This window comes from Leucoraja erinacea, chromosome 9 (assembly GCF_028641065.1).
Source record: "Leucoraja erinacea ecotype New England chromosome 9, Leri_hhj_1, whole genome shotgun sequence".
NCBI lineage: Eukaryota > Metazoa > Chordata > Chondrichthyes > Rajiformes > Rajidae > Leucoraja > Leucoraja erinaceus.
In genome coordinates, this window is record NC_073385.1 from 31,657,208 (window position 1) to 31,670,863 (window position 13,656).

The following is a 13,656-nucleotide window of genomic DNA, read 5'->3' on the forward strand; positions in this document are numbered from 1 at the left end:
GCAGCCCCTGGTTCAAACGGAGAACACTGCCAGATGTGAGCGGGGAACTGAGGCCAGTTGTCCATGATGTCTGGATCCCAATGCTCAGCGCTTCGTGTTTCGGAGTTGGCTAATGTTATTGATTTGTAATTAGCCTTATTTGTAATTAGTTGACAAAACATTAATTTATTAATCCAGAATATCCAGGGGGATGGGATAAGTGTAATATTAAAATGACATGCAAGGTGCCAGGCTGTCTATCACAACATAGAGCCGCGATAACCCATTATTTCCTTCAGTTAAATATTGGGAATGTAGCACTATTGTCATTTGCCACTCAACTATTATGTTTGTTTACCTCACTGACTATTTCTAAATCCCCCCCCACCCCCCAAATTCCTTTGACAGGTTGAATAGAAATGTTCCCAATCTCGTTGAATTATTAATTGAACACGTAAATGAACATCCTCAAGGAGTGTAATCAGATGGAAACTGATTCAGATGCGATATTTAAGAGCTTGTTCAAAGAAGGGGCATATTTTAAAGGAGTGACAGAGATACTTGCAGGGGAATGTGTGAGGAGGTTATTATTTGTCTTTAGTTTTAGCTTGAACCAGGACATCTGAAGATTCAAAGTTTAATACAGTAATTGTGCTGATACTGCAACCAACCACGTAATGAATATCATCCATTCCAGAGGTTTTATTTTTCCGATGCCATTTAAAATTCATTTCAATGTAAAAGTAATGGGGAGCATTGGAACAAAAATTTGCCCACGGTACATATTAACTGTAATATAATAATGTATGCATGTTGGTAGGTGCAATCAAAACAAAGATCTTTTTTATCATGATTGTGTTATGAATACCACAGAATATATTATGTACTCTCAAGATCACATTTAATAGAATAATATTGCTTAAATATATAGTTATTGGACTTACCATTTCGGAAAGGTCCCAGCTGAGAGGAAGACAGCAAAATACTGAAAATATTGGGGGTGAAAATGACTTCAGGACAGTTTGTTAGGAAAATGAAGGAAATGGTAACAGAATACTTATACAGCTAAGCTTAGTGAGTATAATTTTATGGATGAGAAATTATGTTCAACCAATTGATTACTTCTTTGACAAAGTAACTAGCATGTTAGATAACAAGGAAGCCAATGGATGTAGCAAATTTTGTTATACAAAATTTGGTCTGTGAAGTGCCCCATAAAAGATTACCGCATTAGATTAGCACATGTGGACTTGAATGTAATAGATCAAGTCCAGGGGGTCAGATATGGGGCTTTAAGTGTGGACCAGATATATTGCCAGTGCAGAGGGGCTAGAGCAAGGCCAAGTGTACATCCAGAGTCAAGGTCTGGAATAGTACTAGGTGTGCAGTCAAAGCTGGGACAATGGGAGTGTTCAGCACTGGGAACCTAAGCAGGTGAGCAGCTAAAATCAGGGTACAATAGGGGGCCAGGTGTAAGGCTGGACTCAGGGTCAGGAATGAGAGAAGGTATGCAACTGGAGTCAGGGTCAGGAGACTCAGTGAGACTCAGGTTGGTCAACATGGGCCAAGTGTTTGATTATAATCTGATTTCCATACATGAATATGTTAAGATCATTCATGTGCTGCACCTGTTGATCAGAGCCTGGCTCTACTGTGGAATGTAATTAGGAATGTAATTTAGCCTAACCTTATTCATAGCTAAATTAAAGCATAAATATTGCATTCAAGTGCAAGTTAAAAGACTCGCTTCAGTATGCATCAGATTGCACAATTTCAAGCTGAAAAATGTGAAAGCTCCGTACCAATGGGAAGGGAGAGTGTGAGAAGGGAGGGAGAGAGAAGGGAGAGTGAGAGAAGGGAGAGAGAGAGGCAGAGAGAAGGAGAGAGAGAAAGGAGAGAGAGAGAAGGGAGAGAGAGATAGAGAGAGAGAGAGAGAGAGAGAGAGAAGGGAGAGAGAGAGAAGGGAGAGAGGAAAGATGGCACGTTATAACGCGCAGCTGTCCCATTCTGACCGTCGCCCGACCCCCCACATCACCATTGCACCCTTCTTCACTATGGCCCTGTGATGTCTCGGCTCTGACAATTCGAGGGATCTAACCGGTAACAACACTAAGAGCAGCCCCGGGTTGCCACGCTCCCCGACTCGAATCTGAGCTTGAAAAATCTCTTGATGGGCTTGATGTGTCCCGCAGGCCATATTTGGAGACTCCTCCCTTACAAGAACAAAAACAAACAGAAGTTCAAAAATTGGTGACATTATTATTGTGGAAAGTATAGATCTATTTTTTAAAAATCTAATAACTTTCTAATGTACCACCAAACCTAGTTTCCCAATGACCGTTGATGGGGGAACAGAAAATAACATTTTCAGGACAGAATAATATCGACAGAAAACAATAATATTTCCTCACCTTTCTTTGTTATTGGGGAGCCTGAAGAAAGACAGGTAGGGTCGTCTACATTGGCGATTACAGCAATTTATAGCAGAACAGTGAGCTCTGGATGTAGATGTGGATGCCATGACAGTATCAAGGCAGCCCATTAAAATGGCGCGAACATTCACCCATGATGTACTACGCTTTTTTCGCTGAGTGGCATATCTTGCTCCACTCTATCATCTTTGATCGCGAGTAACCCATGACCTAGGTATGTGCAATCAGAATACCAAACTTGCTTATTGTAACAATATCCTTTCTACAGTGTTTCTGAAAGCAATGGATACCAAACCAGTGCAGGAGAGAAATGGATAATTAATGAGAATGCCATAGCATCATAGGGCTGCAGAGCCCAGAAACAAGCCCTTCAGTGCATCTTATCTGGGCTAGCCCCATTTGCTGCATTTGCCCCCCCCCCCCCCCCCCCCCCCCCCCCCCCCCCCCCCCCCCCCCCCCCCCCCCCCCCCCCCCCCCCCCCAGCCTGCTAAGCCATTTCTATCCATTTTTTCTGTCCAATGTCTTTTGGAAGGCCTAGCCCTTCAATAGCTTCCAATGACAGCTCATTCCAGATATGGACTACCTTCTAGGTGAGATAGTTGCTCCTGAGGTCCCTCTTAAATCTCTCACCTGAAGTCTGTGCCCTCTAGTTTTAGAATCCTCTACCCTGGAAAAAAATAATGTGAGTGTTCACTGTATCCAGGCTGTGTTTCAGGATGAACACATGCCGTGTTTCAGCTGAATGTGTTGGGTTTCAGGGGAAAGTCAAAAAGTAGCGTACTGCTAAAGAAGGGAATAGAGTCTGTGCGATTTAAGGAAGTCATTGCAGAACTGAAGGATCACAAAGGATATTAGGGAGAACAGAACAAGAGGATGAGATGTTTAGAAGGAATGGGTAAGAAGTGTGAAGGGATTGGGAGAGATGAGTACAGGGAGGGATTTAAAGACAAGAATGTGGATTTCAGATTTGAAATATGTTGGGACCAGGGACCATTGTGTGTTAGTGAGGACTAAGGTGAAGGATGGGAAGGATTTCATGCTAGATAGAATGCATACCTTGGTTTTGAATGCCCTAATGTTTAAAAGGTGGGATGGCAGCCAATCATGAAAGCATTGTAGTTATTGCCTCTGAAGACTACAAAGGCAGGTTGAAAGTTTCAATGGCGATGCATTGGGATGAGATGAAAATTGCAGAATATGTGGAGCAGAAAAGGGGTGGTATTCATAATAGAAATTATGTGGGGATTGAGGCGCAAACTCAGGATGGTCTAAATAATGAACAATTTGGTTCAACCTTGGACGGCGGGCGCAAATAAAGCTGGATTCAAGGCTAAATATGCAGCGTGTGAATTGTAACCACAGGTGGCGTATTTGGAAACACAAGGAGCTACAGATGCTGGTTTACAAACAAAAAAACAAAGTACTGAAGTGATTTAGCAGATCAGGCAGTATCCCTGGAGGTCATGAATAGGCAACATTTTGGGTCAGGACCTCCTAACTCTTTGCCTTGGCCCCACCTCTTTTCCAGCTTTCCTTCCCCTCCTAAATCAGTCTGAAGAAGTGTCCTGACCTGAAACATCACTTCTCCATGCCCTCCAGAGATGATGCAGGGAACATGGTGTCACTTCAACATTTTGTTTATTTTATAGATGGTGTATTTGGTCTTTATATTGTTCAGCTGAGGCTTACACCTCCAAAATATCACCAGTTTATTACATTGCTCCAGCCAGCGACCGCTAAACCCTAATCCATTTCCCGGCTATCCTCTAATATATGTCTACTCCTGGCTGACCTTTCAATGTTCACCAACATCCCCCTCCCACACTCCACCTCATAACGTTCAATACAGCCCAGTCAAAACTGTTTCCTGTGTCCCACCGTGAAGGATAGGCTGTCTCCAGGGCCCTGCTAATATTAATAGAGTTTTTCCCATCTGTAGGGTTATGACACTGACCTCCATTTCTATCTGAGATCAGAAATTCAGTGTTCGAGGAACACAGATTCTGAACTCTGTGACACAGGGATAAAAATGACGAAACTGATGAAAGGTCATCGACTCTGTTCCTAATCCACCATTATTACCTGACTAGCAGAGTATCGGCAACATTTTCTGTTTTTATTTCAGATTTCCAAAGCTACTGAGATTCTTTGCTTTACAAAGAAGCATGAAGGAGATAACTGCAGTTCAGCAGCAGATGGGTTAAACCAATGGTACAAATGGTAATATTTGGGATTGGAAGTCTCAGATAGATTTAATTCCCTTCAGATGAAGATTAGTCAGTACATCAAACTGTTGGGTTAACAGCCAGCCGCATGGATGGCAACACAAATGTACAGTGTGTGAAAACAAAATCTGCACAGCCTAACACTGAAGTGATTAGGAAGATATGTGAAATAAGTAACAGAACATCAGTCTGGAGAAGGGACCCGACCTAAACCATCAACTAAGCATTTCCCTCCACACATTCTGCCTGACCCGCTGAGTTCCGCGGAGTTTGCTTTTTGTTCCAGCTCTGTAGTCTCTTCTCGTTAAAAAGGACCTTTAGAAATTATTTTACTGTTACGCAAATTATTTTCAGTGTAAATTCCATGGGCTAATAATTATGTTTGCGACACTTCATACTGCGGCTTTGACCCACAGACTACGACCACAACTGAGCTTTATTTTCTGTATTTCTTTCTTGCTGGCATCAGAAACCTTGCCTGAGCTATTGGTGATGACCTTTTTTTTTTAAAGAATGCAGCTGTTTCAAATTAAAAGGCATCATTTAAGTGGTGCAAATTTGTTTACTTCAATCTTGGTTAGGAATAAAGTTCCCACATCTGGTTACTATTTTAAACCTTCTCAGAAAAAAACGAAAGGATGCAAATCAATCTAATGTAAACAGATAAGGATCCCTGCTTTTCTAAAGCTCATGAACCTGGTGTTTCACAGAACGTGTGTGGAATAGTAACTTGAGACGGTGCCTTGTGACTTTTCAACTGCTTTAAGGCAAGGATGTAGGCTGCTCAGGATATGACACACACTTCGGCTAATGTCGCCCAAAAGTATTAAAATTCCATCCAAAAGATTATTCAAGAAGGACATTTTTGACTCGTTCACTGTTGTTAACATTGTTCCAATTCCTGGAGGTGTGTGATTTCACATTTAGAAACATAGAAATTAGGTGCAGGAGTAGGCCATTCGGCCCTTCGAGCCTGCACCGCCATTCAATATGATCATGGCTGATCATCCAACTCAGTGTCCCGTACCTGCCTTCTCTCCATACCCCCTGATCCCCTTAGCCACAAGGGCCACATCTAACTCCCTCCCTCTATACCTTTTGCACGATAGGAGAGGTGAGAAGAAGGTGGCCGGGGTACGACTCGTCCTTGATTATGCTGATGGCCTTGCTGAGGCAGCGTGAGGTGTAAATGGAGTCAATAGAAGGGACGTTGGTTTTTGTGATGGTCTGGTTTGCGTCTACAATTCTCTGCAATTTCTTACAGTCTTGGATGAAGCTGTTCCCAAACCGACCTGTGATGCAACCCGATAAAAGGTTTTTCAACTGAGCATCTGTATCCCTAAATATTTGCAACGACAAAAGTTAACAAAAGTAATGCTTTAAAAAAGGATGTGTAAGTGGTAAATATTTTACTTTGTCTCTAGCTGATTAAAGAGTGGGTGGCGTTGCACATTCTCCCTGTGACCATGTGGCTTTTCTTCGGGTGCTGTGGTTTCCTCCTGCATCCCAAAGTTGTGCAGGTTTATAGGTTAGTTGGCCTCCATAAATTGTTTCTAGTGTTTAAGGAGTGGATGAGAAATAGGATAACTTAGAACTAACGTGAAAGGGTGATCATTGGTTGGCATGGACTCAGAGGGCAGAAGGGTTTGTTATATCTTTAAACTAATATGGACATGGTGGGCTGAAGGACCTGTTCATGTGCAGCTCAATCTAATATATAACTTTAGGTCACGTGTAGCACCTGATCATAAATTTGGTCGGTAAAAAGCCAATATAGAAAAATAAATTGTGTTTTTGTAATGATGTTCTTGTGAAATGTGCCGAATATTTTAAATGAAATTCTAAGTGTAGGGGTGATGGTGGAAAAATATGGGATTGTGTAAAAATTGTTATCTACTTTGGTAGGAATGTTGTTTTTTTTCATCCATTGGATGACCAACTTACTTCATTCCTATTTTTATTTATTATAACCTGCAGTGCCTTGTGAAATTTGAGATTAACTTGCTTCAATGTACTTTCACAAATATAATACATGAGAACAGATCTTGGTGTGAATTATTTGAATCAGTCTTTATAAAACTCTACCTAATTGCATAATTACTAGATACCTCAATCGGGCTTAATGAGTCTTACTATCCTGCACAGGAAACTATACATATCAGTTCACAGACTCAAGGGATTGTTGTTGTGTCACCGTATCCTGTTCTGAAAGCAGCGTGGCATTGTGCAGCTTTCTGCTAAAAATATTTCTGTAAAGTGACAAAGTAGGATTGGAGGCAAGTTTCCAAATGTAACGTAATCTGCATTATAATCAAATCACTTTCTGAATGTTTCCTTAAAACAATTGACCAGAATCCAATATTCTAACAAACACCTCCACTAGAATTGTATAGACCTCACATTTACCACACATGAATGGGGCAACTTTGTCCCAATTACTCCTTCTGAAGTGCTGTATTTCTTTATTTGTTCTTTCATGCGATCTGTTCTTAATTTGTAAACTGTTTTTTCCTGAAGATGCCCAAGATTATGCTTTTGTCAAATATGTATTGTGTTGGTCACTTCAGAAACGTTTGATATTTTTGGTTGAAATTGATTATAAAAGATTCTTCGTTGAATGAATTTCTACCTCTGATACTGACATTGTTTAGGCATTACCAAACAATTCATGTTTAAAAAAAAATAAAACTGGGTGGTCACTTCAGCAGATTACTGCAAAGTGATGAACAACAGAGGCATAAATCCTGGCTAGAACTTGCATGAATACGGCCTGTACTTATCAAATGTGGACACCCTCAGGTTGCAATTTAGAATGTAATACACAATGAGAACATTTGGCGGAGCTCCGGTAGATGATATGTCCTTTGAAGAGAGGATTAAATCACTGGATTCTATCTTTGTGACCCCTTTGAAGTCCAGAATTGTCAAAAACAACAGCTGGTGGTGCTCATTTTGTTTTCTTTCTGACTTTTTTGTATTCCAATATTAATCCTTATTCATAATATATATATATAGATATTTCCTATATATTTCCTATATATATATATATATATAGGAAATAAAATTAGTACTTTGCTTTGTTTATATTTCATTCTATCCATTCATAGCGTTGTTAAATCTATAAATTCAGAATATGCTAAAGTCAATACATTTGCAGTGTCATCAAGTTACTACATTGTATGTACAAAACTCCAATGCCACACATGCAGCCGCTTCTGAACTGTATATCCTTCTAGTGTAGGTTCAATGGTTCAATGCGGCTTTATTGTCATGTGCAAATACACAGTGAAATTATTTTCTTACAAACAGTCCAGCAGAGTATTGCCATACCTAAGCACATCCCGATTAGCAAAGTCTCCAGTCGACTGAGCCCGCATGCATGCAAGAGGTGCCATGCTTTGGCGCCATTTTCAAAGTCGTCCACTCTCTAATGGAATGGCATCCTTCCACCACAACCCACTGTATTCTACGGATAAGCCAGTTCTGAATTCAAACTACCAAGTCATTGTGGATCCCATGCATCTTTGCCTGGAGCAGCCTACCATGAGGGACCTTGTCAAATACCTTTCCAAAGTCCACATAGATAAAATCCATTGCCCTACCCTTATCGGTCACCTTCATCACCTCCTCAAAAAACTAATCAACTTAGCGAGGTGAAAGATGGAATGACTATAATGGTGCAGGAGTGAGCCACATCCCTTATACTGCAGTTGTAAAAAGCATGTTAGAAGCATGATCCAATGCAATCTCTGAATAATGTTATGATATTGACTGTACCCCCTTCTCGAGTCCAAGCTTAAGCCAAAGCATTAAGCATTGTTATAAATATATAAGTAGATGTTATAAGTAGATGTTATAAATGCCTACGTACCCTCACTTGTGGGAGATAACACTCTATCAACCTATATTTGGCCAAGAAGTTAATTCTATTTTGTCTATGTAACACCTCAGTTTCAGTTCCAGTTAAAATTATTGTTACGTGTATTGAGGTACAGTGAAAAGCTTTTGTTGCATGCTAACCAGGCAGCGGAAAGATAATACATGATTACAATCGAGCCATTCACAGTGTACAGATACGTGATAAGGGAATATCTTTTAGTGCAAGGTAAAGCCAGTAAAGTCCAATCAAAGATAGCCCGAAGTTCCCTGATGAGGTAGATAGTAGTTGAGGACTGCTCTCTGGTGCGGTAGGATGGTTCTCTGGAATTCTCTACCACAGAAGGTAGTTGAGGCCAGTTCATTGGCTATATTTAAGAGGGAGTTAGATGTGGCCCTTGTGGGTAAAGGGATCAGGGGGTATGGAGAGAAGGCAGGTACAGGATACCGAGTTGGATGATCAGCCATGATCATATTGAATGGCGTGCAGGCTCGAAGGGCCGAATGGCCTACTCCTGCACCTATTTTCTATGTTTCTATGTTCAGTCATAATGCCTTCTAACATTTATACAGTTTTTCTACAGGGAGACATCATCTGCATGAGATGTTTGCAGATACATTAATCAAGTGGATGGAATGACTTAATGAAGTTAACATAGACCCAGTTTTTCTTGATCACTTTACAGTCTTGATAAGGTTAACATGAAGCTTTTTTGTTTCTTTTGATGAGGTCAGGAGGATCATAATTTTAAAGTCATCAAGGTTAGTATTGTTTCTCTTGATCAAGTCTAGTGCATGGGCAAAGTGTAGTGGTTCAGTTTTAACCGAATTAACAATAATAATTTTGAACCTTGGTCAGATTCTGCTGCTGTGCCAGAAAGTTGAGGTTAGCAATAAGCCTTTTGAACATGGTAAATGAGTAGTCTTTTTAGGCCTGGATAGTGACTATCCATCACTTTAAAGTAGCAATACCTATTATGTACAAATTATTGGGCAATCACTTGTTGAGGTCTCTGGAGAAGGACATTGTGCTGATAGATCATTGTAGACAACGTGCCCTTTTTGTGAATGCCTCACCCATCTGTGAGAAGGGTGCCTTTGACTTACATTCAATAGTAATAAGGCAGAGAGATTACATGTAGAAAGGGGCCTTCATTTCTCCTTTAATGTAGCTGTTAAAGTTGCCAACAATGTGAAATATATTTGTTTCAATTTCAGAAACTACGTAACTTCAGTTTATTCAATGGTGACACAAAGTGACACAGGGACTGCAGGTGTTGGATTCTTGAGCAAAACACAAAGTGCTGGAGATCATCAGTAGATCAGGCAACATCTGTGGAGAGAATGAACAGGCGACATTTTAGGTTGGGACCCACCTTCAGAAGAAACATCTCTCTATCCCTTCACAGACACTGTCTGACCCTCTGAGTTACTCCAGCACATTGTGTTTTGCTCAGTTTATTCAAATTCAGTTCCCGAATGGACCGCACTAAAAGCTCATTCAAGTCTCCGTCCCAATATAGTGTGTCGGTAATGTCAGTGTGAAATGGGCACAATGTTTGGAAGAATGGTTAACCTGCCATGTTTGCACTAAGCCAGTTAAAAACGGAGGTGATTTACAGAAGCCAATTAACCCACCAACCCGCACATCTTTGGGATGTGAGAGGTAACCCAAACACCCGGGGGAAAGACATACAGTCACAGGGAGTACTTGCAAACTCCACACAGACAGCATTCGAGGCTGGTATCAAACACAGGTCTCCACCGCTGTGAGGCAGCAGCTATATCAGATGTGCCACGGTGCTGCCCTAAATGAAGTTTCATGCAATGAGTTGGATGCAAATGCTTGTGGTGATGGGGATCTCAGGAGGATGCTGAGATCGATTATCCGTCATGGCTAAAGAACAAATCATCTTTACTATGACTTTTACTATGACAGTACAACACTCTTGATTCTATCAATTCCATGAGAATTTGCAAGGATTTACGGTCGCCTCAGCTGGGAAAAAGGATTGCATTTATAAAGCTCCTTAAATTACCTCAAGGTGCTCCATTCCCAAAAAAATGCATATTGAAGAATGGCCATTGTTGGATGCTGTAGAAATTGTGATTTTGGGTTCTGGGCGCTTAGGTTTACCCCAAATTACCACTACTGTAAGATTGTATTTTAAATTATTGGTGTGGGTTTAATATTATCACATGTACTGAGATACAGTTAGTGTTTATGTGCTATTCAGTCAAATCAGATCATACTATATATGAGTACAATCAAGTCACACACAAGTTCAACAGATCCAATACCAAGGTGCAGAATATATTGTTACAGCATTGTAGTGTGACAGTTCCACAAAAAAATGACCAATGTTCACATTGGGGTTGGTTATATGCTATGGGACAATGACAAAGATTTTTTGTGAGGGGTCTTGGTCGAACTATTCGTATTGCCACAGAAATTTCACTCGGCAAAGCAAAGTCACTCAAGCTTCCAACTCGGTTTCACTCCAATGTATTTAGAGAACTTTCAGACCATTCCAGTGATTACTCATTTGGGCAAGAACTTCACTTGCTAAAGTGGCTGTAGATTTTCTCCTGTATCGGGGGGTTGAGTGGATAGTATCTCTCCCATGTTTCATGTCAACTTCAAAACGCTTGAAGTTTGGGAAAGGACTGCTATCACACTTTGACATCGAGTTCTCAACGTCTTTATCGGGGAACAGCCTGCCGTGAACATGCTGCCTGGCTGATTATCTATCCTTTAGTTATTGCCCATGTGTTTTCTCAAGGAAAGCACGTGTTCTTTATCAAGATGGCTGCAAATTGACCTAAGATCAAAACTGGAGCGTTGCATTCAGGCTGCTGTGATGCACAGTCAGCAGATAGGAGAGCAGCTGACCCGTATTTTATATTGATTGGACGAAATTACACGAGAATGCAAAGGAATTACAAAGCCAAGTAAGAAAAATAAATTAATGTTTTCTCCAGGACCCATCGTTATTTATCTCACAAAAAATATCACAGATGCTGGTGGTCTGAAATAAAACAGTAGTGATTGAAATATTTCGTAAACCAAGCTTTATTTTCTGTGTAACAAGGAACTGCAGATGCTGGTTTAAACCGAAAATAGGCATAAAAAGCTGGAGTAACTCAGCGGGACAGTCAGCATCTCTGGAGAGGAATGAGTGACATTTCGGGTCGAGACTGAAGGGTCACCCATTCCTTCTTTCCAGAGATGCTGCCTGTCCCGCTGAGTTACTCCACTTCTTTATGTCTATTTTTTTAAATGTGAGTGGATTGGGGAGTGAGGTTTCAGGTCGACTACGTGGGGGGAAAGTTAACGAGGAGGCAGGTGAAGCGAAAAGTGCAAGAGAGAAGAAAAGGGGGTGTTTGGATTAGATTGAAGGACAGGTGAGAACCAGGAACCAATGGAGCTGACACAAGGTTAAAGCGTCTCTTCACCGCGGAGGTTGGAGTGTATTTCACATGTTCCAGATGCGAGCCTTCTGTATGAAGCGCCTCCATTCCGTTTGCCATGTTCTCCCTCATTGCCTTCCGATTCCGCGCTCATCCTCCTCCATCTGACCTTTCCTTGTATAGTGTCTAAAACCTGCTTTTCTGCGATTGGCAACATGTTTGACCTTTTAACGTTTACCATTGCTGATGCAAAGTCATTGATCGGAATCCCTCACTCCGATCCTGCCCGGTCTGACGAGTATTTCTGTGCTAGCCATCTTGCATTTACTTGAATGAATTGTAGACCCAGCTCTGGCTGTGTGGTCTCTTTCAGTGCCGATTATTATTGCCACTCTACCTGCGGTTTCAAACCGTAAAACAATGAGGTACTGTCCCATCAGTCTGAAGAAGGGTAGACTCAAAATGCTGGAGTAACTCAGCGGTTCAGGCAACATTGCCGGAGAAAGTTGCTCCAGCATTATGTGTCCATCAGTTGTCCATCAGTTTACTCCAACACTTTGTATCTGCAGTTTTTTTTTAATTACAGTCTGAAGAAGGGTCTTGTCCCGAAACGCCGTGTGTGCATTTCCACCACAGATGCTTCTTAAGCCATTGCTACTACAGCACTTTATGTTTTGCTCGAGAGTCCAATATCTGTGGTTCATTGTGTCTGCAGCCAATACCACTGGGATCAAACAATCCCGATTTATAGTGTTCAAGAAGGAACTGCAGATGCTGGAAGATCGAAGATACACAAAAATGCTGGAGAAACTCAGCGGGTGCAGCAGCATCTATGGAGCGAAGGAAATAGGCGACGTTTCGGGCCGAAACCCTTCTTCAGACTATTTATAAATCGTCAGGCTATAATTTGGTGTATCCGAAGCCACGTGGAATCCTTGGCGTAATACGTTTACAATTTTGGTATAATTGTAGTTTTGCTTTTGAAAATTAATTTTGCCTTTGATCGTCCCCGTCTCCACCACACAGTTTTCCATTGGAGTCATAGAGTCATACAGCATCGAAACGGGCACTTCAGCCCAACTCGTCCATGCAGATCAAGTTGTCCCATCTAAGGTAGCCTCATTTGCCTGCGTTTGGTCCACGCCCCTCTAAACCGTTCCTGTCCATGTACTTGTCCAAGTGTCTTTTAAATGGTATGATGGTACCCGGTTCAACTACCCTCTCTGGCATTTTGTTTCACATTCCCTTTCTCCTCTGAGTTTAAAAAGTTGCCTCTTGGGTTCCTAGTAAATCTTGCCTCTTTCATATTAAACCTGCGTCCTCTGGTTTATTTTGATTTCCCCATCCTGGGTAAAATTCTCTGTGCATCCACCCACCCTCATGATTTTATACAGCTCCATTAGATCATTCCTCAGCCTCCCGGCGCTCAATTGAATAGTCCCAGTCTGCCCAACCTCTCCCTATAGCTCAGGCTCTAGAGTCCCGGCAACACCCTCGTAAATCAGTCTGAAACGTCACCCATTGATTCTCTCCAGAGATGCTGCCTGACCCGCTGAATTACTCCAGCATTTTGTGTTTACTCTCGTAAATCATCCCTGCATTATTTTCAGTTTATGATTTGAAATGATAACGTCTTAAAAGAAACACGATGCGGAACTATTTCCTCAACCTTCTGTTTTTAAGTGTTTTGAGTTAATTTTGATCCCCCGGAGGATAGGACCTGCCCCTTTAAC